A 26107-nucleotide genomic window follows, 5' to 3' on the forward strand; every position below is an offset into this window, starting at 1 on the left:
TTAGGATGAGTGACAAAGAATAAAGGGTAGATTTGGTAAACAAATAACATTGTTTCTGATATAACAGACTATCAATTAGTAAGAGGTACCTATTAAGAAATATCTAATCCTTTAATAACTGAACAGGCTTATAAGTATTCTGAAAATATTAGTGAATATCAAAAGACAAATTACATACAATATTTAACAGATTTTCGACCCACAAAATCAGTTCTTAAAGAAAAACAAATGTTTAGGATTTTAAAGAGTCACAAAAGCATTTCCTAATTAGAAATTAGAAAGTTGACAGGAAAAAAAATGTCTAGATTTTATGGTTGGTAAACCATGATGGGAAAGCTGGAAATAGACACCTCAACTGTAATTAACAATAAGAAAGCCCAAACTAAATTAATGAATATACATGTTGACTTTCAGCTTCAATTCCCTGGAATAATTACTTCACATTAACATATCAACAAGCCAGTAATCAACAGTCTAAAGTCTCAGGTCACTGACTACTTCCTACAAATCTATTTTTAAAATTTTTATTATTATACAGGATTCTGAAAATTTTCTGTCCACATTGCTACATGTTTAATTGCACAGAATCTCATAAATTCTTATAGAACGTGTCTTCTTAATGTTAATTTTATCATTACGTTAATGAGAATATAATAGAACTGTACTCTGATGGCAGTGCTGACAGTCAAAGCCACCAATTTATCAGCAACCATCAAATAGCAGCAAACATTTATCAGTTGTGGACAGAACAGCATAACAATCATATCTCTTCTTTTCCTGACTGATATAGTGGATTGTACGGTTACAGTGTAGACTACAAAGTATTCGAGATATCCCTATTTTTGTAGATTCCTAACAAAACGTGTAACCTTTTTCCACTTTACTGACTTCTTTATCATAAGGGTTTTTGAAAAAGTCTTAGAGGTTCAGCTACTTTTTCATCATAAGTTAGGCAAAGATAATCACATTATATAAGCTCACATTTCATAAATCTTAGTCAAATAACATCATCACATTCACATTTAAAATGTACTTAAGTCCATCTGTTTTATTTTTTCATATCTTGCCTAGCCTAGAATGGTTTTGATTCTCTCATAAATTATGTTGCCTATTCAGATCTAATGCTTAAGAAAGCTTACTTAAAAAAGCAGGGAGAGTTCCATAATTCTATGTCTCAAACATTAAATTGAATTTAAGTTCATTACTTCCAAAAGTCTTAGAAACTGAATAATATGCAAATAATTAAAAATAATCAGATACAAAAAATAAAGTGAATTGTTTGGATGTTTTAGAAGTATAGAATAAAAGCCCGATTAAAGCATGTGCTCATGAACCAGACTTGGTCCAATCCCCGGGTCCAGCACTTGCTAGCTATGTGACCTTGGGTTTAGGATGCTGCATTGCCATTCACAACACGAGAGCATTGATGACACCACCCAAAAAGTCATTGTGATAACTCTGTTAGCTCCAACATAGGAGGCACTGGACTAGTGCTTGGTGTGTTGTAAATAATATGTGAGTGTTACCATTGTTTATCTCGTAACTTAAGTTTTCTAAATTCAAATTCCTAAACGTAAGATACATTTCTACTATTTTGCAAAATTGTAATTTGATAGGAGTAGCAATGCGGCATTGTTAATAGTATTATTCTCACCCACGTCATTACTCACACCCAGAAATGTGATTTAATAACCACTGCCTACATAATTTCTCTTCTTGGACATATTAGCTACATACATTCTTCTGATTTATCTGCTACGTGATTAAAAACCAGGAATCATTTCTTAGCATTACATTTTGTTATTTTATTAATTACTAAAAATATTTATTTTACCCATTATGGATGACACATGCGACACCAGATATGACATACAAAAGGTCTTCCAATCTGGCACGGAAGACATAAATCTTAATCACATAACTTTTATATAAATCTGTATGTTAAAAGTGTCACATGATTATTCCTTTTTTTAAAAAAGAAGCAATGTAATTTTTTCTTCACTAAATGGTCATTCAGCTACAACTTACATTTTCAGATTCAAAATGTTTTTCCTAGTTTTAAAATTCAATGCTTTCAATGTAAAACCTTGTGTTTCAGTTTGTTTACAAGATAGTATAGCTCCTTCATCTCTGAAAATAGAAGAATAAATTATATAACTTATTATAACTGTTAACTTTGTCTGCCAGGAAGCAAAATATAGAAATGATGTCAATTATTGAAGTTTTTCTTTGTGTCATTTCTTAAAAAATACTTTTCTTTATATTTTCCATTTACATATTTTTATTTCTAGTTTAATTAATGACATTGCATATGTCATTTTAATAAATCAGCTAACACTCTGCTAAATATTTATCATTTCTTTGTGTTGGGAACATTCAAATTTTTTTTGCTTAAATTATATTTTCTCTTTTTTTCATAATATCATTACTGCTTTAATGATAACCATTAATAAAATGACTCCAAATTGGATTTTTTCTTTTGGAATTTGAATTTTTATTTAAATAAATGTTTCTGAACTCAAAAACTATGTAGGGAACTAAAATGGAGGAAATATTAGGATGTGTGGACATTTAACAATGAGTGACATAAATTTATAAATTTTGTTAACCAATGATGGATGACAGACTTTATTTGGTGTATGTGTTTTGCTCTCCATAGATCTAACTTTGAATACAAAGAAAGATTATACTACATCCCTTATACTGTATTAAGCACTAACTTTTGGTTTTTAACTTTAATTAAAATGAACGTTTTTTAAATTAAACCCGTTCCTGATTATTCAAAGCTTAGAAAAGTTAAGAATCATATAAAATAGGCAAAAGTTTGTCAATGATTTTAGTTTCCAGTAAAAGATACCTGAAAATACTAACTTTATTCTCACGAGTATCACTGAGAATTTAAATGCCCAGGTTGGCATAACCCATGACAGGTTATATTCTTCTTTTGAGTTACAGTCAGTGGTTTAGAAAAGTCACAAGTCATGAGGTTGAAAGCGAACTACTCTTAACACTTATGAAGTCAGTAAATCTCATTGTTAATCATTACCCTTGAACAAGTTTATGTAGTTCTGTGAAAAGTCCATAGATTTAAAATATATAGCTCTATAATAATATACTTTTAAACTACTGTAAATATTTAAACTACTCATATTTCCTATGAAAAACTCAGAGGTCAACTATATAGATATAGATTCATATATATCTCTATATATTTCCTTAGGTTAAAACACACACAAATTTTGCAATACATTTTCCTCCATATATATGGATACATATATAATAACCTCCTTAGGTTATTGTAATAAATAGTAACAGCATTATCAAATCAAATCCATTGCCTCCAGCTCAAAACGTCTTAATCATTACATAATGAATTTCACATTAGGGCCTCAGTCCTATGTGTCTTATCCACCATCCCTAGGGCAGGGTCCTTAAACTATTGGATCTAGAATCATCCTGAGCCAACACATTCATGTTCTGAGTATTAGCGTGGAAGAAAAACAAAACAGGAAAGCAGAGGTTTTCAAAGTGTACCATCATTTAACAGCAGTATCAGCGTCATTTAGGAACTTACTAGAAATGCAAATTCTCAAGCGCTTCTCCAGACTCCCTGATGTAAAACTCCAGGACAGAACTCAACCCATCTGTTGGTGGTGGTCATGATTCTTTTTTTTATTAACAAGTCCTTCAAGTGATCATGGTGCACCCCAAAGTTTGTGAACCACTGCTCTAAGGATGTATCCCAGAAGTTACACACACCTCTTTCCCTCACACACTTAGTCATATGGCCACACATCACTAAAAAGCAGGCTAGGAAGTGTAGTCATTATTTCAAGTAGCCATAAGCCCAGCTCAAAGCCAGGAATTTCATTTTCTCATGGTAATCTGAATCACGGTAAGCATTATCACCCGTGCCATGTAAAAGGAAGGGAGGGGGTCACAACTACAGAAAGCAGGATGCTTTTCAAGATATTATGCTTTTTTCATTAAAACTTTTACTTTTGTTGAAAATGGTTTTGATTAAAATCAGACTGCTAGCTTTCTGTATTTACTGGTTTTAAAGACAGCTCTTTTCTCTTATTCGATTTTTAAATCTTACATGAATCATAGGAAATGGGGACCATTTTTCTCTCCATGTCAAAGATAAGAAAACTGAAACTTCCAAATTATAGGTTACCTTACTCAAGATCTCATACACCTAGTAGGGGGAGTCAGATCTAGAAATCAGCTTTCCTTACCCAAAGCACTTTACACATTTTCTTTTTTTTTCCTTTATTCAGTCTCTGTAGAGACTGTCAAAAATTGCCACTGCCAACTGTATTTCAGGTTGTCATGGCGGGGTTTTGGGAAAAGTTTCAGTTAGCGACAAGTGCGCCTCAGATAAACCTCATTGGCCGTGATACTGCCACTTAGTTTTCCTCTTTTCTTTTCCTGCCTTCCAAAGTACTGTTTTCCTGGAAATGTTCACCAAGAAAATCTTGAACCCTTTTAAAATGTGAACGCTAAAATAATAGTTTATGTAGCAAGACTAAAAGAACTTTATACTTACAATACTAATCAGAATGAGATACACTTGACATTTTCCTCCATTTATTGTTTATATTTCAATCATTGAAACATCAAAGAAATAACCAGATTTTAATAACTGAGAAATGTTAATAACTCAAGATACATAGTTGCCTAGGTCTAATATTTCTAAACTCTGATTTGAAGTTAAACTAATGTGACAACGCAATCTTTAAGAGACGATGATGACTGATGTTAAATTGTTGCTTGTTTTTCCATTTAAAACTGCGAAAACAGTTGTTATGACAGGCGCTATGATGAGAATAGAAAGTGATTAAAAGTTACCATGTACTTTTGATATCGTGACCAGAATATTAAATTCTACTCAAGTCACTCTTTAAAGGTTTGGAAATATTTATTGGTAGGGTTCTAATAACAGAAACTGATGATTTGATCTAGCATTTCATAATTTCCATTTGAAAACAAAAACAGCTATGTAGTTTACAAATATGAAACTAAATGTAACATAATCAACATAACGCATTAGTAGTAACCACATATTTTAGAACACAGAAAAAATAACTTTATTGAAAGGACATATGAGTTTAATGCTACACAGCAGAATAAACGCCTTATATTGTGACTAGTATAGGTTTGTAACGCCATAAGGGTCAGCAGCATGGAGGGTTACCTGGCCATGATGTAGGCAATGTCAGAGGTAACCCCTTTGCTCTGTGCATGCTGTGTCTGAAGCGATACAGTTACCGACCCAAAAGACCCATTTTCAGTCTCAGAATTGAAATTTTTCTCTGCAGAGGTCCCAGATACAAAAAGGAGGAATTTGGCATTAGTACTCCTGGGGGAAAGAATGTTCATAAAAGAGGTCATAAACAAATAGCTGTAATTTTATAAATGATAAGATTTAATCAGCATTCACAAGGAATGGAATAAAACTACTACATGACCCTAATGATCACGAAGGAAGTGATCATTCTGCCTCTACAGAGCACAGATCACATGATGATAATAATTATACCAAGTTACCATATACTGAAATTCATATCAGATTAGACCCTATGTCAAGTATTATGTACACTATCGCAGTTAATCTTCATTGCCTACCATTCGGGGTATTCTTCCATTTTTATTTTAATTAACTTATTTTTTGAGATGGAGTCTTGCTGTGTCACTCAGGCTGGAGTACAGTTGCAGGATCTTGCCCCACTGTCACCTCGGCCTCCTGGTTCAAGCGATTCTTGTGCCTCAACCTCCCAGGTAGCTCGGATGACAGGCACATGCCACCATGCCTGGCTAATTTTTTTATTTTTTGATAGAGAAGGAGTTTTGCCATGTTGGCCAGGCTGGCCTCGAACTCCTGACCTCAAGCAGTTCACCCACCTTGGCCTCCCAAGGTGCTGGGATTACAGGAGTGAACCACAGCTCCCAGCCTACTCCCTTTTTAAATAAGGAATCAGAATTATAGAAATTCAGTTCTTAAAGTCATGTCGTTATAGCAGGGAAGCAGCTGTGTAAGCAAGGGTTATATTTCTCAGCTCCCACTTCTGCCCAGGAAGTCTGATGATGGTTCTCAGCAACAAACAAAGGTGACTGTCGCTTCCAGATCCAGGCATTTAATAAGCTAGCAGCCTTCTCTAGGTTCTCTCACTCTACCCATCAAGTGGATCTGAGGCCCTATACAAGAGATGGCAGAGGCCTCGCTCCCTGAATCATTCTGTGTGGGAGAGCTGCTTTGCATTTTTATTGGTTAAGCTATGGATATATCTGGGTTTCCTTTTTACACTTGTGTAACTCTAACTACTACAGCCAGCAAATGGTGAAATATAAAATAAACCCAAGTTTGTCTAATTATTGGACCCCTGTTGGCTTGTGTACGTTCTCCTGCTGTACCTGGAAGAGTCTAAGCAGAACTGCTCATGTTGTAAGATGGCTTCTCCATCAAGGAGTCACACTGCAAGTTGAGAAGAGCGCTACTAATAGTAGTAGCTAGTTGTTTTATACCCTAAGAAGAGAATGTTAGTAACTCACCAAATAATCATAATCATAATAATAACAGGCCTGCTGAGTCAATTCACTGAGCCAGATTTATAGGTATACTATTGCCTTCCACATTCATTGAAAGAAATAGATCTCAACGTCTCTATTCAAGGGAAAACTCAAACACCTTATTTTTTCCTCAGGCCTAAGCCTAGTCCTCCAAGACAATTTACAGAAGCCACGCGTTTGGGGTTTAGGGAAGGGAATCACAGACTGACAGGACTAAAACTGTGATCTGGATTTGATTAGCATTTTGTCTGTAGCTATCTCTCCTGCTGCCACTCTTGTTCCAGTGTTCCCTGTGACATCCCCATTGCTCAGCACAATCACAGGCACAGAATAAGATCTGGGTGTCCATACACACTGTTAAATAAAAGAAAGAGCAAAATCAAAGCTATGCTTTCCCAGGGAAAACGTTCTCTCTTTCGTTTATTTTATTACGTGTGGTGATACTATGTTAAATGTTTTCTTTTTTTAAAAAACCTTATTAACCAAAAATATAGCATTTTTATAAAAACCCCAACATTTTAATTGAGAATATTCCAGTACACCAAATTCCCTATCACAGAGGTTCTCAACCCATCAAAAGCAAGTGGGCCTCGTCACCCTTCACAACCCCCAGCCCCACGACAAGAAGCAGACGTTCAGGCCGATAACACAACACTGACTCAGAACACACTTACAGGAAGACTCAAGTCACCGTTTTCTCGAAGTACTGCAATGATAAGATACAACCAGACTGAGAGTCGTCCTCACAGCCACAAAAATGCAGAGCCTTTGTAATAAACATATTCATATAATAACAAATAGCTAACATTCAATGAGTGTGTAGTGGGTCCCTAAGTCAATGCTGTCATTCTCCCTTTAATCACCACAAATATTATTTAACGTAGATATTAGCCTAATCTCACAGAATAGCAAACTGAAGGTTTGAAAGACTGAGGATATTTTTCAGGGTTACAAAGTCATTAAATGATGACCCCTACATTCAACACTTTTCTCTTGGATACACAGAGTTTATGCCTTTGAACTTCTGTATACACTTCCTATGCAAAAAACCTCCACAAATAGGTTTACATAAACAGTTATCCCACCTAGTCTAATTTACTGAGATTCTTAGGATAAAATTCACTCTGAGTGGACTCTTCTTACAAACAGTGATCTAGCACACATTGATTTCCAGAGATTTTTTTAAATGGTTATTGATGTTCTGATCCATAGCAGGTCTTAATATTGTTTCCAATTAGTTTTGGGGGACCCCTTTCAAGCTAACATATAGCATAGAAAATGGCAAAGACTTCTGAGACTATGGAATTTTAATGGTTTTTTTTAAAGAGAAAAAAGAAAGAAAGGAAGAAAAAGAAAAAGAGAGAGAGAAAGAAAGAAAAAAAGAATAAAAGAGAGAAAGAGGAAGAGAAAGAGGGAGAATGGGAGTCTTGCTCTATTGCCCAGGCTAGAATGCAGTCTAAAAATGGGTATTAAAAACCTCTTTTATGCCAATAAATGTGCTTAACAATGGAGACAGGAAGGAATAAGGGAGGAAAATAACGAACAAGCAGCCAACCAATATTCCATTTAAACCTGTGAAATGCTATGCAATTGCTGAGGAGTGATTTACTTCCAATTTTGTGGTCACTATTAAAATAGGTGTGATGTGATACTGAGAAAAATGTATGTTTTGTGGATTTGGGGTGGAGAGTTCTGTAAATGTTTATTAAATTTACTTATTTCAGGTCTGAGTTCAAGTCCTGGATATGTTCCATATTATATATGGAACATAAAAGGAAAACTATTTTGCAAAATGCTCTACTGTCTGAAAATTGATCAGGATGGGAAAATCACATAACCTAATTTTCTTGGGACAGTGTTGGTTTGAACCTGCTGTCCTATGAAAATGGAAAAGGGAAGAGTAATATCTTAACTCCAAGGCTTTTGTGAAAATTAATACAAATAAAGTTTTTGGTAAGTGGCTGCACCTGTTAAATATACCATAAATGTTCAGTATTATTACTGCAATTATTAGTGCAAACAGGTGTTAAAAATCTCACTCTTATTCTCTACAACATATATTTGTAAATTTTTATTAGCTCTAAAAGTACATGTTTCAAATTTTCCTATTATTCCTTACTCTATCTAAAGAAGTGTTTTAAAAAATAAATCTTGAGTGTCTCTAGAAATTGTTTTTACTTGTGGCAATTCTGCTCAGCCAATGAGTCCATTATGAATCCCAATTTCAGGTAACAGAATGTTTAAAATTGAGGCAATGACTCCATTACCCAAGCTGAAACACAGTATTTCAGCTTTATATGTACTATATCAAAAAGAACATGGTAAATAGGTGCTTCCCTTGTGAAATGTAAGCAAATTAAATTCAGGTCATATGAGGCAATAAATTAGCATTTGTTTTTTAGTTACTGTAGATTGCCTTTTCCCTTCCATTTCTTGAATTCAAATCTTATATGTGCTATAATTTACACACTTATTGAGCTTAATATATCGTAACACATTATAAATTGAGAGCAAAAAAAAATTATAATGTCTAACCACCCTTTTATTTATACTGTAATGCCCACAGGAGAAAAAAGATGTAAATTTATACTGTCATCTACAAGTAAATACAGAAAATGTATAAAGCCGTAATTTATGTACAAACCATCCATGCTGTTTCTTTTTTTTTTAATTTCAAAAGGTTAACAGCCAGCATTTGTTATAAAGCATCCTTGTCAAAAATAATCTAATAAAAAAGATAAAAATTAGTAACTGAATCCATTTGAACCAGTTTGAAATACATGAAGTAACAAATAGCTTGTTACAAATAAATTAAGGCAAATTCCCCATTCTTTTTTCTGGCATGAAGGGAATATAATAATTTTGTATAAAAGACCTTTGATATGATATGTCTATATTAGGACATAAGATATGAATAGCAATTATAATAAATATAATTACATTAAAAATAATTAGTACTTAAAGTATCAATTGTAGTGTACTACTTGGTAATTAAATATGGACAAAATTTCAATAAAATTTATATTGCTTTGCCCCTTATTCAGGAAGTGGTGAAAATAATCTCCTTGTGTGTTTTCAATTAAACCAACATAACATTAGTTTCCATGTGCACTTTTTGTGTTTCCAGTTTTCTAAATCAATTTCATATGGTTCTGCACACCCACTGCCTAGCTAGTGGCCCTTTCCCTTTTGTTAGGGGCAAAAAGCACTTCTGGCTTCTTATCCAGTACAGAAATCTTGGGGAAAAGAAATGAGTTTTCAGTTCAAGGAAGGTTCTCATCCACCACGTCTTTTTGGTTTGATCGCCATGTCCAAGCTCCCATGCTAACCTTAGCCAATGGGACCCTTGCTGCTCTTCCAAAGATACTGACCTTGAGATTCAGTCTTCAGACACATAGCTCTGTCTGAAGGCCCGACATAACATCCCCATCAAGGTCCCCAGTGCCTGTTGCAGTGTGGAACAGAGAAGGCTCCGTGCACAGAAGCTTCTCCACAGCTGTCTGTAAATTCCGGGAGCCCACTTCACCTATGGCAGCACAATTCTTGCTGTTCTAGGCCATCCACGCCCTTTCCTTCCCACGGGCTATCTTGAACGAAAGCAGTTTAACTTCTGTCTGGCAGGAGTCGTGTCCACACTGGAGGCAAGGCTGCTCTGTGACATGCCCACAGGAAAACAAAACTTACATGTTTTTCCATCTGACCATATTCAACATGCTTTGCAGAGATACTAAAAGCAACAAATCTTATTCCTACATTAATAATTGCATATGACTTAATTACTTAAAATAATTTTAATATGCAATTTAATGATGAAGAAAAATGGAGACTTTAAAAAAATCTATAAATTATAGATCAGTACATTCTTTAGATATGTAAATTGGTACTTCATTAAAATATATTCATCAGAATAATAAATTCTCCATGTACAAAACCTTTTGATTTTTCCCCATGGTATAAATTTATTCAATAAATGTTATTTAAATATATATTTAAACATTTAGGATATTCAAAATGTTAAATAATAAAATATAACCAATGAATGTAAAAATTACTATTAACATTTGTATGCATATAAGTATGTATATGTGCTTATGTGTATATTTATATTTCCTTGTAAACCACATAACTTAATGTCTTTTCCATTTTCTGTGTTTATTATTATGAAGTGGGACAATAATATTTTAATATTGTAAAACTTTATTAAAAACTTGATATGTGAAATATATTTAGTATTTCTGTTGCTTTAAAATTCCACATATCATAAAGTTAATGAATTTTAAAATTAGTTTTTAGTAAGTCCAATAAAGGTAAACTATAATTTAAGGAACTCCTGCTCAGTACATATCTAACATATAATGGAATGTAAATACTGAAGAAAATGAGGTCTTTGTTAGACTCCAAAGTTTCAAGTTTCAGCATAAGGACAGTATCATAGCTCAAGACTTTGAAACCTATTACATGATGATATTGCATTAATCCAATAATTTGGACCAGCCTGGCCAACATGGTGAAAGCCCATCTCTATTAAAAATACCAAAGTTAGCTGGGTATGGGCAGGTAATCCCAGTTAGTCAGGAGGCTGAGGCAGGGAAAGTCACTTGAACCCTGAGGTAGGAGGTTGCAGTGAGCTGAGATTACACCATTGCACTCCAGCCTGGGCGATAAGAGACTCCATCTCATATATACATATATATAATGACATATAAATAAAAGCTCACAAGTCTGAATTTTCCATTTTATCTCACCAATTTCTAAGAAAGAATTTAATTTATTTTACTGACATTAGGAAAATATACTCAGGTAGTAACTGAAAAGAGATGAAGAGTACTTTAAGAAGTAAAAATAAAAATCCAACCAAAACTCAGTTTTATTTCCCAGTCCTAAAATAAATAGTACAGTGTATAGGAAACAACAACAAATCTAATTATGCAGCAACATTTAACTCATATGCTCACTCTATTTTATCTGAGTAGTCGTAGTAAATTCTTTTGGATAAAATGTTGAAGGTCTATAAGTTAAAGGTAAATCTGTGAAGTATACTGTATTAGAATACATTAAGCTACTGTGAAGTCTAATTCATACAAAGCATGTATCACAGAGCAGTGGATATTCTCCAGTACCCCAAAGTAACTTGTTTAAGGTCACATCCAGCCATCACATACGGTAATCATTGTGCATCTCTATTTCTACTTTTCAAAAGTGGCCATGTCACTTAACGTTTATAGTAGAATTAATTCGAGTTTGATAATATGACTCAGATTTGTCAGAATTCTTCAACCTCTTCACTTGAGCCACAATTTTCTGAGACAAAGGTAGAGCTGGCAAGAGGAGGACATATATTTCCTAACACTGAATTCATGAAACTATGTTTAAAGATAGAACTAAATTCTGTATTATGACTGAGCATCTAACTTGCGTAAATTACCTTCTAACAAATAAAAATTTCCTTACAACATTTTGATTTAATTGATTTTATTAAGCTAAGCACAGTATCCAGTTATAAAATGCTATTTGATGTCATTTCTAAGTAGAATATTTTGAAGCAATTGTGTGTCTCGTGATCTTAAAATATTTTAATGGTAAACTTCGACTCTACATAGTTGAAGTACTGAAAGTATTTCTGTGCAATTACTCAAACTACAAAATAATATTTTGCAAAGAAATTCTAAGGCCTTTAAAAAATATTATTGTTTTAGACTCACAAGTAGTTTTTAGAATGCCCAGATAACTAAAGTTTTAAAGTAATAATGTTTTTGTACCAGTACCATTCTGTTTTGGTTATCTGCCCTATCGTACAGTTTTGAAAACCAGGTAATGTGATGTCTCCTCCACCTTTTTTTTTCCTGCTTAGGCTATTCGGGCTCTTTTTTGGTTTCCTATTTGGGCAGTATGGCCATTTTAATAATACTGAGTCTTCCAATCCACGAGCCTGGGATGTTTTTCAATTTACTTGTGTCATCTCTGATACCTCTCAGCAGTGTTTTGTAATTATCCTTGCAGAAATCCTTCACCTCCTCAGTTAGCTGTATTTTCTAGGTATTTTAGTCTTTTTGTGGCTATTGCAAATAGGATTGTGTTCTTGATTTGGCTCTCAGCTGGAATGTTATTGGTGCAAATAAATGTCACTGGTTTTTGTACATTGATTTTGTATCCTGAAATAATGATGGATGCTCTCTGGATAAAGCTAAAGTTTTGCCTATTGCATTTGACCCAGCGAGAAAGAAATTTGAGCAGTGTGCAAAATGCAAATTACTCTCTATAGAATAGCATTTCTAGTATGATAGTAAAGCAAAGTCATAGAGAGGAGTTTGTGTTATTCCAAGGTATGGTACTAGGGGTATGGGCATTAGTGTGCATGTGCATGTGTGTTTGTCTTATAAGGGCTGTATGATTGGTTGGACAAAGTCAAGGATATTTGGCTCTAACTTCTGTTGTGCATGACACAAATAAATTAAGCAATTGATGATTTGTACATAAAAAAATCCAAGATTTATGTGAAATTTTGCAATGGATGAAAAGTAGATTAGGAGACTATTTTTGTGTATATATGCTTGCAAATTTGTGCAGTGCATGTTGAATAAATTTCTAAAAGTGAAAATGCTGGAAATGTACGTTCTAAGAAAGATTTTAAGTTGTGGTAAATATTCATTTGTGGGTAGTACTGAATACAAAAAATACAGATCTACTTTTTCTCAGTATAACAGAGACTCTTCTCCCTTGTACATGTACTCCCTCTCTCTCAATAGACACACACACACACACACACACGCACACACAAACACACCCCCCTTTAAGAAATAAAGTACCTCCCTATCCAAATCTTTGATGAAGCATTTAAAGAGTCTGACATGCATCTGCTACTTACTGTACTGCTTTTTATGTTACCTGTTGTTTTCATTTTGCTTCATTTCACGGACATGTTTCTAGCTCGGATTTACCTTGTAATTTTTACTAGTGAATAAAATTTCATGTATGTATATACAATAACCTCATTTACCCATTTTTCCACTCACGAACTTTCAGATGTTTTCATTAATGATTCGGTGACTATCTTTGTGTATATATGCTTGCAAATTTGTGCAGTGTGTGTTGAATAAATTTCTAAAAGTGAAAATGCTGGAAATGTATATTTTAAGAAAGATTTTAAGTTGTAGTAAATATTTATTTGTGGGTAGTACTGAATACAAAAAGTACAAATTTGGGTAGAAGAAACAAGATTCAGAGTAAAAAAAAAAGACCTGGGAATCATTTATCAACACAGTTTGATAGAAACACTATAGAGAAAGGTAGGTGGAAGTGAAAAGGTAAGAAGCTCAGGGGAAGTCTTGGTATGCCCTATGTCAGAGGTTTTGCAGAAGTGGTGTGAACAATGAGCAGGAGAGGACGGCCCAGAAAGCAAATGCCAAAGAGTCAAAACTAACGAGTGGCCAATAATCCTCACATGTTAATAGTAAGCAGTCTTAATTCTAAAACAAAACGGTTACTGGAATCAACCATGAGATCACCGTCACACTAAAGAGTGGTTTTGTAAAATACTTGTGATGAAGATATAAATTAGGAATGCCAGGCAGAGACAGAAGTGAAAGTAGAAACATGTTTCACAAAAATGTATGGCAGGGGTAGGGAAAATAAACTCGAAGCAGCACGTGTCTTAATAAAAGACACTGGTTTAAATAAGTTGAAGGAGATTAAGCACAATTGTTAAATCTTAGGGCAGATTAGCTGGGGTTGCATAATTTACTCTCATATGGTAGATCTGAGCGATAGATGAAATACTAAGTTTTATGGACAAATTTAGGGACTCACAGGTATTTTATCATAAAGCCAAAGCATTTTCTAATTGAAATATCTGTAGCCTGAGGAAAAAAAGTGAGGTTATGAAAAGTACTGGAGGCTGTTAAATTTAACCAGATTGATTTCAAAATAATTACAGTAAAATTTAATACTGTCATTTTAAAAAGTAAAAAGCCACGTTGTTTGTCAAGACAGAAGATATTTAACTGTATTTAGTGGCAGTTGTGTCAGATAAAAGAAAAACGAACATGCAGTACTAACTGTGCCACAGGCCAGAGACAAGACTAATGTTCACGGGAATTTTATTTTACAGATGTTACATGCATGTAACTCATTCTTCTCTGTGACTGGCAGACCCTAAATAAAATAATAGGATAAACAGTAGAATTTTATACTAATGTGAAAGTCAACAAATAAACTGTCCTGGGATTGATTAAAAGTTTCTTAAATGAAAGCTTTAAAGGGACTGTACGCACGGGCAAAATCCGAAGAACACATAATACGGATGAAGAAAAGCAGAAATAATTGAGCACACACTACACAATTTTTAGAAAGATAAAGAGTAATTTATCTTTAATGAGTATTTTCATTTTAATACTAGTGATTTATGAAAAATTATCAAATGAATATATAAAATGTGAATATAACATGAAAATCAAATGAAACCAGTAACGGGCTATTTCGCACATTTTTCTGCCTTCTTCATGCGTCAATCCCATAACTGCTTCATAAATATTTTTTGTAGTAGTGTTTTTTATTTTTCCAACATTAAAAGTAATACACGTTCATTCATTTTTGAAAATTGAAAATAAAGTACAAAATGTGAAATAAATCACAACTGCTAAAGCGATTTTAAGTGTTTTTACCTCAAAAATGAGAAATGTGAGGCGATAAATATGCTAATTAGCTCAATGTAGCCATTCTACAATGTATACATATTTCAAAACACTATTTTGCACGTGATAAACATATAATTTTTACTTTTCAATCAAAAATTAACTAAAAAAGAAAAGCAACAATTTTTAAAATGATATATGTGCTCATTTTGTAATTGCAAAAAAACTTTTCAATTTCCAAAGTTTAACATATACTATTTTGATAAATTTTCTTTTAATTTGGTATATAAATTTTGTTCCCCGTATTTTAGTTTATCAAAATTGGATCAGCATTTTCTAAAAGTATTTTTAAAACAATATTTTAAAATTATATTTAAAACATTATTTTAATTAATGCATGAAAACTGTATTACTGACATCTAGATTACTGATTTCTTTTTAAATAAAGCTATCGTAAATTCAAGTTCCAATTTTTATGTGTGCATATATCTTTAGCATAGAAACAGAATTACATGGTTAAAGTGCATTGACATTGAAGGCCAGCTCTGTCCAGTACACTTACACTAGAAATGTGTAAGTGTGCCAATTTCAACCTAACCTGGAAGAAAAAGTACATATAATCATTTGTAAAGGATGTATTAGTGTAATACAGAGAAAGAGCTATTTCCTTGAGTATTATATTTGATTCTGAACACTTTCACAGAGCATATTAGCTTTTGTAGTTTTTAAAAAATGTTTGTTTGAACTGTGGTTTTTGTCCTTTGCCTGATTCTCTATTGAGGGAGTAGCATTTTTAAATAACTTATAAAAGCCTTTTACATGTTAAAATCTTTAAGCCTTCATGTGTAAAATTGTAATTTATTTGTAATTTTTCCTAAAATTTTGGAAGATATTTTAAAATTTTCATCTGTTTGAACCTAATTTCAATAGACTCATTAATTCTGCATTCTTTTTTTTTTTTTTTTTTTTGAGATGGAGTTTCGCTCTTGTTACCCAGGCTGGAGTGCAATGGCGTGATCCTGGCTCACCGCAACCTCCCAAAGTGCTGGCATTACAGGCTTCAGCCACCGTGCCCAGCCTAATTCTGCACTTATCTGTCTAAACTCCTGAGACCAAGAATTTTCTGCATTTCTCGTTACATCTTTTACTGCCAATTTGACAAAAATCTTTTTCTTTCCATATATGAATAGGGCATTTTGTTGAGGAATACAAAACTAAAGAAAACTATAGCAAGTCACCTGCACATTTAATAAAATCAGTAGGTGCAAAAGTATACAAAAGTAATTTCAGTTTTTATAAGAGAGTGAATCATTACTATTTAAAATCTGTTTTTCACCTAATGGTGTAAATACAACTGTTAAAGTATATAAGCATATGTCTATATGCTTTGTCTCAAATGCTCACATTAAGCCTATATACTGCAAAAAAAACTGAAACATGCGATGTATAATTTCCCAGTTTTGCTACCATTACTATCAATATGTATGTCATCTTTATTTTTAAATGAGCAAGAATTTCAAACAAGCAAAACAATACACATGTGAAACATTGTATGTGTCATAACATGTGTATTTTATATATAAGCTCTATATACTCAAATTGACAGTTTGGGAGAACATTAATTTCTCACTGTAAGCTACGTTTTGTAGTTCAGTTTCTGAAGTCATCAACTGTATTTCTTCATATGCAGTAATTTCTGTTCTTATAAGTGTTACACATGTTTATACATTTCCGAGTTTAGGTTCATTATATACTCTTTAGAGTATTCTCTTCCAGATGCCTCTTGTAAAAATAATTAGAGAAAATGCTGATTATGTGATATAAACAGTTTTGGAGAATTCTCTGGCTTTTGATGATTAAAAACTACTTATTTCTGAGGTGAGTTTTGTTTGGAAAATTGTTTCATTACAAGGAAAAAACCAATATATGAAATGGCTGCCATATCCTGCCATTAACTCCCCGCCTCCGCACTCCCAAACTGAGCTGTTGCAGCTTGATTTGAAAGTTACTTCCAGTACATAGTGTTTTGCAATCCATTTTATAACCAGGTCTGGGAAGGTTACATTATTTCATTAAGTGCAGTGCTAATACAGATATTCATTGGAACATTGTTATTATCTTTTAAAATGTGGCATATACGAAGCACTGGTAAATTACAGGCTACCACCGAGATAATGGGTTCAGTGACGGACCACCCCAATAAACTGCATTTCACAATAAAGCCAGTCACACAGAGCCTTTGGTTTCCCAGTGCATATTAACGTTATGTTTACGCTGCAGCACATTCTATTAAATGTGCAATAGCATCATGTCGAAAACAGTGTACATACATTAATTTTAAAATATTCAAAAACCAATCTAACAATCATATGCGCCTTCAGTAACTCATAGTGTTGTTGCTGGTGGGGAGTCTTGCTTCATTGTTGATGGTTGCTGACAGATCAGAATGGTAGCTGCTGAAGGCTGGGGTGGCTGGGGCAATTTCTTAAAATAAGACAATAAAGTCTGCTGCATCAATGGACTCTTCCTTTCATGAAAAATTTCTTTGTAGCACGCAATGTCATTTGATAGCATTTTACCCACAGTGTAAATTTTTCCAAAACTGGAGTCAATCCTCTCAAACCCTGTGGCTGCTTTTTTTTTTTTTTTTTTTAACTTTTACTTTCAGGGATACATGTGCAGGATTGTTAAACAGGTAAACTTGTGTCCTAGGGATCTGCTGTACAGATTAAATCACCCAGGTATGAAGGCTAGCACCTAAGAGTTGCTTTTCCTCATCCTTTCCCTCCTCCCTCCTCCACCCTCTGAAAGGCACCAGTGTGTTTTGTTCCCCTCAATGTGTCCATGTGTTGTCATCATTTAGCTCCCACTTATAAGAGAGAACATGTGGCATTGGGTTTTCTGTTACTGTGTTAGTTTGATAGAGATAATGGTTTCCCACTCCATCCATGTCCCGGCAAAAGATATGATCTCTTTTTTGATGGCTGCCGGTATCCGATGGCACGTCTACCACGTTGTCTTCATCCTGTCCGTCACAGATGGGCATTTAGGTTGATTTCATGTCTGCTATTGTAAATAGTGCTGCAATGAACATGTGCATGCATGTGTCTTTTTAAGAGAATGATTTGGATTGTTTTGGGTATATATCCAGTACTGAGACTGCTGGCTCCAATGGTGTCTTTATGTCTGAAGAATCGCCACACTGTCTTCACAGTGGCTGCTGCTTTATCAACTAAGTTGATGCAACATTCTAAATCCCTTGTTGTCATTTCAACAATGTTCACAGCATGCTCAACAGGAGTAGATTCCATCTCAATAAACCATTTTCTTTGCTTATCCATAAGAAGAACTCTTCATCCATTCAAGTTTTATCATAAGATTGCTTCTGCTCAGTTTACCTTCAAGCTCCACTTTAACTCTAGTTCTCCTACTATTTCCACAACATCTGAGCTACTTTCTCCACTGAAGTCTTCAACCCCACACACTCATCCAAGAGGGCTGGAATCAACTTCTTCCAACTCCTGTTAATGTTAGTAATTTGATCTCCCATAAATCACAAATTATCCTAATGGCATGTAGAATGGAGAGATTTTTCCATAAGGTTTTCAATTTATTTTGCCAGATTCATCAGAAGAATCACTATCTAGGGCAGCAGTAGCCTTGAAAAGTGTATATAAATATAAATATAAATATATATATATATATATTTTTTTTTTTTTAGACTGAGTCTCAATCTGTCACTAGGTGCCAGGCTGGAGAGCAGTGGCACAATCTTGGGTCACTGCAACCTCTGCCTCCTGTGTTCAAGCAATTTTCCTGCCTCAGCCTCCCAAGTAGCTAGGACTACAGGTGCCTGCCACCATGCCCAGCTAATTTTTATATTTTTAGTAGAGATGGGGTTTCACCATGTTGGCCAGGATGGTCTCGATCTCTTGACCTCATGATTCGCCCACCTCGTCCTCCCAAAGTGCTGGGATTACAGGCTTGAGCCACCGCGCCTGGCCAAAAAGTGTATTCTTGAATGGTAAGATTAAAAGTTGAAATCCCTCCTTGATCTATGGGCTATAGAATAGATGTTGTACTTAACAGACATGAAAACAGCATTAATCTTGTACACCTCCATCAGAACTCTTGGGTGACTAGATACATTGTCAGTGTGCAGTTGTATTTTGAGAGAAATCATTTTTTATGAGCAGTAGCTCTCCACAATGTTTGGTAAATCATGCTATAAATAGATGTGCTGTTATCCAGGCTTTGTTCTGTTTACAGAGCACAGCCAGAGTATATTTACCATAATTCTTTAGGCTCCTAGGATTTCTGGAATGATAAATGAGCCCTGGCTCCCACTGAACATCACAAGCTACATTAGCCCCTAATAGCAGAGTCAGTCTGTCCTTTGAAGCTTCAAAATCAAGCTCTGACTTCTCCTCTCTAGCTGTAAAAGTTCTAGAGAGCATCTTCCTCCAATACAATGCTGTTCTGTCTGAAATTAAAATCTGTGGTTAGTGTAGCCACCTTCATCCATTTTATTAGCTAGAAACTCTGGATAACTAACTGGCTGCTGTTTCCACATCAGCACTTGCTGCTTCACCTTGCATTATTGTAATGGACATGGCTTTCATCCTTAAACCTCAGGAACCAACCTCTGTTAGCTTCCAACTTCTCTTCTGCCACTTCCTTACCTCTCTCAGCCTTCAGAGAACGGAAGAGAATTAGAGTCTTTCTCTGGATTAGGTTTTAGCTCAATGGAATGTTGTGGCTGGTTTGATCTTTTATCCAGATCATTAAAACTGCCTCCATCTCGGCAATAAGGCTGTTTTGCTTTCTTATCATTTTTGTGTTCAATGGTGTAGCACTTTTAATTTTCTTTACGAACTTTACTCTGCACCCACAATTTGGCTATTTGGCAGAAGGCTAGTTTTGAGCCTGTTTTGGCTTTTGACATGCCTTCCTCATTAAGCCCAATCACTTACGGCTTTTGATTTAAAGTGAGAGATGTGACACTCTTCCTTTCACTTGAACACTTAAAAGGCTACTGTAGAGTAATTAATTGGCCTCATTTCAGCAGTGCAGTATCTCAGGGAATAGACATCCCCACGGAGAGGGAGAGAGGAAGGTGAACAGCCAGACAGTAGAGTAGTCAGAATACACACAACAATTGTGGATTAAGCTCACCATCTTTTATGAACACGGTTCATAGCACCCCACAACAATTACAATATAACATCAAAGATCACTGATCACAGATCGCCTAACAGATATAACAGTAATATATATATATTTAAATACTGCAAGAATTACACCAAGTGAACACATACTGTTGAAAAACTGAACCAACACACTGGCCCCAGGCAAGACTGCCACAACCTTCAATTTGTAAAAGAAAAAAACAAAAACAAAAAAACAGTATCTAAGAATCACAATTAAGTGAGCACAATGAAATGAAATGTCTATACTGGTTGTAATCAAAAGGGGAGAAATATCCACCATGTTTCCATGATACATGTATTCTCTATATATGGTGTCATGTAAACTATGTTTCTCATAATGATACATATCAAGCGGAAAAATTTTTAGGATTTATGCTGAAATAGAAAAATTTACGTTACAGTGTGGTAGGTTTTCCAGAAGCTAAACACATCATTATTGCCTATTTAAATATGGCACAACATCTAGAAGCTCTATAAAAAATCAAATTATTTCAGTAGTAAAAATTTGACACAAGTCTAAGTTCAAATACAAAATTGGTAAAACTGAAATGTGACATCTAGTTCCCCAGTTTTTCTAATATGTTAATCCATATGGACATTATCTTTAAATGAGTAAAGAATTCAAATTGATAAAAACAATATAGACATGAAGCATTCTATATGCCATTTTCCAGGTCTTAAAATTCACCTTTGCTCATCTCTTTTAATTCCATATAAAACTTAAGCCTCTCAGAATTTCTTTTACCCTTTTCTCTTCTCTACTAACTAATAAAATTCCATCATTTGCATGAACCTGCCAGTAGTCCTAATTGCTGGTAAAATAAGTACCAGAAAAATCTTTTTTTCCCCTACAATGGTAGAAAAGCGGGCACTATTCTAAATCATAAAACTAGTTCTGATGACTTAATATATTGAGCACACTTCCAAAGTTATCAGTTTTACTCTCTAGTCCATCATGGAGATATGTATGAGAAAGCACAACTCTGTTCTGTTTCCATTTACTAAATGGTAACTGGAAGTTTCATTTGATTTGAACAATTGTTTTTATATATTCAGAGTTCATAGAACAATACTGAGAGTGGTGAAAAGAATAATTTGTAAAAGTCTGTAACTCTGCTTTATTGTTTTTTATTATTTGATTATACTAATCATATTTATCTCTATTTCTTAAAGGTGTCAGAACAAAAAACATCCTGATATTTTGTTTTACTTTAATGTATAAAATTAAATCTGTTGTTTCTATTGAAATCATTTTTCAAATGAGGAGTTTGAGAATCTTTGTTGCATTAAAAGTAACAACAGAAATAAAAACAAAAATTCTCAAGATCAATCTTACTCATACTTAAAAAATTTAAAACATGGCTAATTAAGCCGCCATTCTAAAATTAATAGATTACCCAAGAATAAAATATTTAATACTCCCTGAGAGTTGCTTAAGGTATAGGAAAAGAAAACCTCTTGGCCGGGTGCAGTGGCTCAAGCCTGTAATCCCAGCACTTTGGGAGGCCGAGGCGGGTGGATCACGAGGTCAAGAGATCGAGACCATCCTGGTCAACATGGTGAAACCCGTCTCTACTAAAAACACAAAAAATTAGCTGGGCACGGTGGCACGTGCCTGTAATCCCAGCTACTCAGGAGGCTGAGGCAGGAGAATTGGCTGAACCCAGTAGGCGGAGGTTGCGGTGAGCCGAGATCGCGCCATTGCACTCCAGCCTGGGTAACAAGAGCGAAACTCCATCTCAAAAAAAAAAAAAAAAAAAAACAAACAAAAAAAAAACTCTTCTACACTGCTGGTACAAGTGAAAGTTGCCGCCAAATTTTGAAGAACAAATTAAAAATATGTATCAAAAATCTAAAGTAGGCCGGGCACGGTGGCTCACGCCTATAATTCCAGCACTTTGGGAGGCCGAGGCGGGTGGATCACAAGGTCGAGAGATCGAGACCATCCTGGTCAACGAGGTGAAACCCCGTCTCTACTAAAAATACAAAAATTAGCTGGGCATGGTGGCGCGCGCCTGTAATCCCAGCTACTCGGGTGGGTGAGGCAGGAGAGTTGCTTGAACCCAGAAGGCGGAGGTTGCGGTGAGCCGAGATCCTACCATTGCACTCCAGCCTGGGTAACAAGAGCGAAACTCCGTCTCAAAAAAAAAAAAAAATTTAAAGTATATGTGCTGTCAGAGTAATTTTAATTTTATTAATATTTTATATATGTACCCAAATATTTGAGTACATATGTCAGTGTCAATGCAAATGTATTGATTTTCTATTTGCAATAGACTAAAAAAGGAAACAATCTACATGCCCATAAAGACCATTGAGAGAGACTGGCAAATCACTGACGGCACACTCATAAATGCAACATGGCATGCGTAACTGTATGAAAGGAGATCCAACTTTAAAATGTATACATCTATAGTATGCTTCGATTTGCACAGAAATACCATATACAGTCAAGTAGCAGGCAAATGAATAGAGGGCGTGAATGGGGAATTAATAAATGTAAAAAAGATAAATGCCTAATAAACATGTTAAAAATATACAACTTTTCTAGGATTCAAACAAATGTAAATATCACAACAGTGAGACACTGATTTTCCCTGTTGAAGCTAGCATACATACATTTTGTTTTAAAACAAAAACGTACAGTTTTAACAAAGGAGAGGCAAATATGCTTACCAATAAATGGGTTATAAATAGAAATAATCTTTAATATACTGTATAAACTTATAGGTGCATAGACTGTTCCCCAAAAGAGGCTGAAAAATATCTTAGCAATTTTTATCATATGCTTTACAGTTCATATGAAGATTGAGGAGAAACTTTTAAAAAATATATCCTGTTGAACTGTTAGAATCCTGTTTTAGAAAAAGAGTATGTTATTGAAATTTTAACAAATTTACTTTTAAATAATTTAACTGATTGCTGTAGTATTAACAGAAATTATTAGACCTAGCTTTCCCTGTGCAGTCTAAGCAGTATCTTTCTAACACAAGTTATTTCAATGCAGTTAAAACAAAATCCATGACGTGACAAAATCTCTCTATTTTCTTTGTAGAAATAAGAAGTGGATACTATCTCTCTTGGCTCACTTGCTTCAGATTATAGAAAATCTGAATAGAAAATTATAGTATTTCTTCAGATTATGGAAAAAATAGGAAGGAGGTTATAACATGGCTTAATAAGGAAACCCTTTTCATATCATATGGCATTGACCAGAAAGAAACAAGAAGTGGCATGAAGGAACGGGTTTCATGAAAGACACATAATTTGGATGGCATGGATCCCTTGTCCTGATTGATTTTTAAGAATCTCATGAGGCAGATGTACATATCACACATCCGTAGTTTCCTCTTGGACTGTAAATCCAAGTTACATGTGCTATGGAGTGCCTGGGTAAAGGAAGAAGCAGTCTCTCCTCACGAAAAGGACAGCAGAAGAAACGGCACACACAAGGAGCCCACGCTGCTGTGCTATGCTGCAAGCCGTTACAGAGCTTCTTATGGCAAAGTCAGCCTGAGGCCTGGAGTGAAAGACCCACATGCTGTGAGCAAAACACACCTCTCAGCAAGCTCCTGAAACTCAGAGAAATTCACATCTAAGTGCTGACTCGTCTTCTGCCAATGGGAAAATCTAAGGTTAGATTAAGAAGGAATTGATAACAGTCAACATTCAGGCAAAAAGTTAACCAATGGTAATGGGCAAATTGTATTTCCTGAAATTATTTTCAACATTGTCTATAGTGATTAATATAAAAATAAGTGATTTTCAAATTAATCATTAATAAAGATCTTTTTCTATTAGAAGCCCTAATACAAACTGGACATATTTAAATTGCTCAAATCAGTTATCTAATTCATGATTATGTTAGTTTTTGCCCTGTATTAGTTTTGTAGGACTGCCATAAAGATCATCATACACTGTAAGCCAATAGATGTATTTAAGTCATTTACAACTGGAAATTAGAAGTCCGATATCAAGATGTAGGTAGGGTTGGTGCCTTGTAAGGGCTGAGAGAGAGAATCTGTTCTGTTTCTTAGTTACGGATGACGTTCTTCATGTATCTTCACATTGTCTTCTCTGTAATATGTGTCTGTGTTTATGTCCAAATTTCCCTTTTTCTAAGGACACCAGTCATCCTGGATCAGCACTCACCTTAAGAACCTCATCTTCACCGCATCATCAGCCAAGACCTTATTTCAAAATAAGGTCACATTCATTAGCACTAAGAATTAGGACTTCAAATGCCATTATTTCATTCCTTTCTGTGAAGAGAATGCTATCCCATGATATATACATTTCTTTATCCACTTATAGATTGATGGGCATTTGGGCTGGTTCCATATTTTTACATTTGCAAATCGTGCTGCTATAAATGTGTGTGTCCAAGTATCTTTTCTGTATAATGACTTCTTTTCCTCTGGGTAGATACCCAGTCGTGGAACTGCTGAATCAAATGGTAGTTCTACCTCTAGTTCTTTAAGGAGTTGGAGATCATTATTCTAAGTGAAGTAACTCAGGAATGGAAAACCAAACGTCATATATTCTTACTCATAAGTAAGAACCAAGCTATGAGGGTGCAAAAGCATCAGAATGACACAGTGGACATTGTGGACTTAGGGGAAAATGTGGGAGGGACCCAGGGAGAGGTAATTACATCATGGGGGCCAGTCTTTCTCATGTTATTCTAGAGAAAGTGAATAAGTCTTATGAGATCTGATGGGTTTATCAGGTGTTTTTGCTTTTGCTTTTCCTCATTTTCTGCCACCGCCACATAAGAAGTTCCTTTCACCTCCTGCCATGATTCTGAGGCCTCCCCAGTCATGTGGAACTGTAAGTCCAATTAAACCTCTTTTTCTTCCCAGTCTCAGGTATGTCTTTATCAGCAGCATGAAAATGGACTAACACAAAATTAAATTAAATAAAAATTTTAAATTTAAAGAAGAATTAGGACTCCAATAACTTGATGGTAAACACAAGTCAACTCATGTAATCTTTATGTGCTGGAAGGGAAATACATATCCTACAAATAACATCACTTAATTCAGTTATTTTTATCATAGAACTAAAGAATGGCAAGAGCGAAAGTATAGCAAGCTGAAGAAGGAATGGTGGTAGATAGGTGAAGTTTGCAAAGAATGACCTAAGTTGTTAAAAACCACAACACTGGCTTAAGTAAGTCTCTTCACCTTTTTGGAATTACTGACGAACAAGGGATCTAGTCCTATTTTTCTCCTGGGAGATGCCTAAATTATTGATGGGATACTTTGGGGGAAAATAATCACCATAATCACCCTGTAAAAGTTTATACTATCAAAGTTAATTCTATGAATAAATGGCAAACATTACACAGGGCCTTGTTATGCCAGTTAAATAATACCATTTATCTGCTTTTTAATTAATTCCATTATTTGATGGAAAATTTTGAGATCAGATTCACTGTATCAGGTACTGACAATGCACTGTGGACATAACAACACATTGATCATCTTCTTTTCTCTCAACAAAATTATTGCTTTGGTTATTCAGCCTACCTAGCACACCTGTTTTCCTACAAACAGTGGTAACTTTGAGCACTAGTTCTCAACGTATTTTGTACATTAGCACATAGACCAGATGCTCTGAACATGCACAAAACACTGCCATGAGTGTGTACAAGTCGGATAACTGCAGTCTCCCAAAGTGCTGAGATTACAGGCA

General features: G+C 34.7%; 1 protein-coding gene and 1 non-coding gene across 5 annotated transcripts in view; both read right to left on the bottom strand.

Annotated features, from left to right (window-relative positions):
- Positions 1-26107, bottom strand: part of EPHA6 (EPH receptor A6) — a 999349-nt gene that overhangs the window by 696810 nt on the left and 276432 nt on the right. The gene's annotated exons all lie outside the window — the stretch shown is intronic.
- On the bottom strand, positions 4281-4415 carry LOC118150043 (U4 spliceosomal RNA). The gene has a single exon (XR_004737804.1). It is a non-coding gene; the product is annotated as a U4 spliceosomal RNA (small nuclear RNA).

The sequence above is a fragment of the Callithrix jacchus genome, chromosome 21, assembly GCF_049354715.1.
Source record: "Callithrix jacchus isolate 240 chromosome 21, calJac240_pri, whole genome shotgun sequence".
In the NCBI taxonomy this organism is placed as follows: Eukaryota; Metazoa; Chordata; class Mammalia; order Primates; family Cebidae; genus Callithrix; species Callithrix jacchus.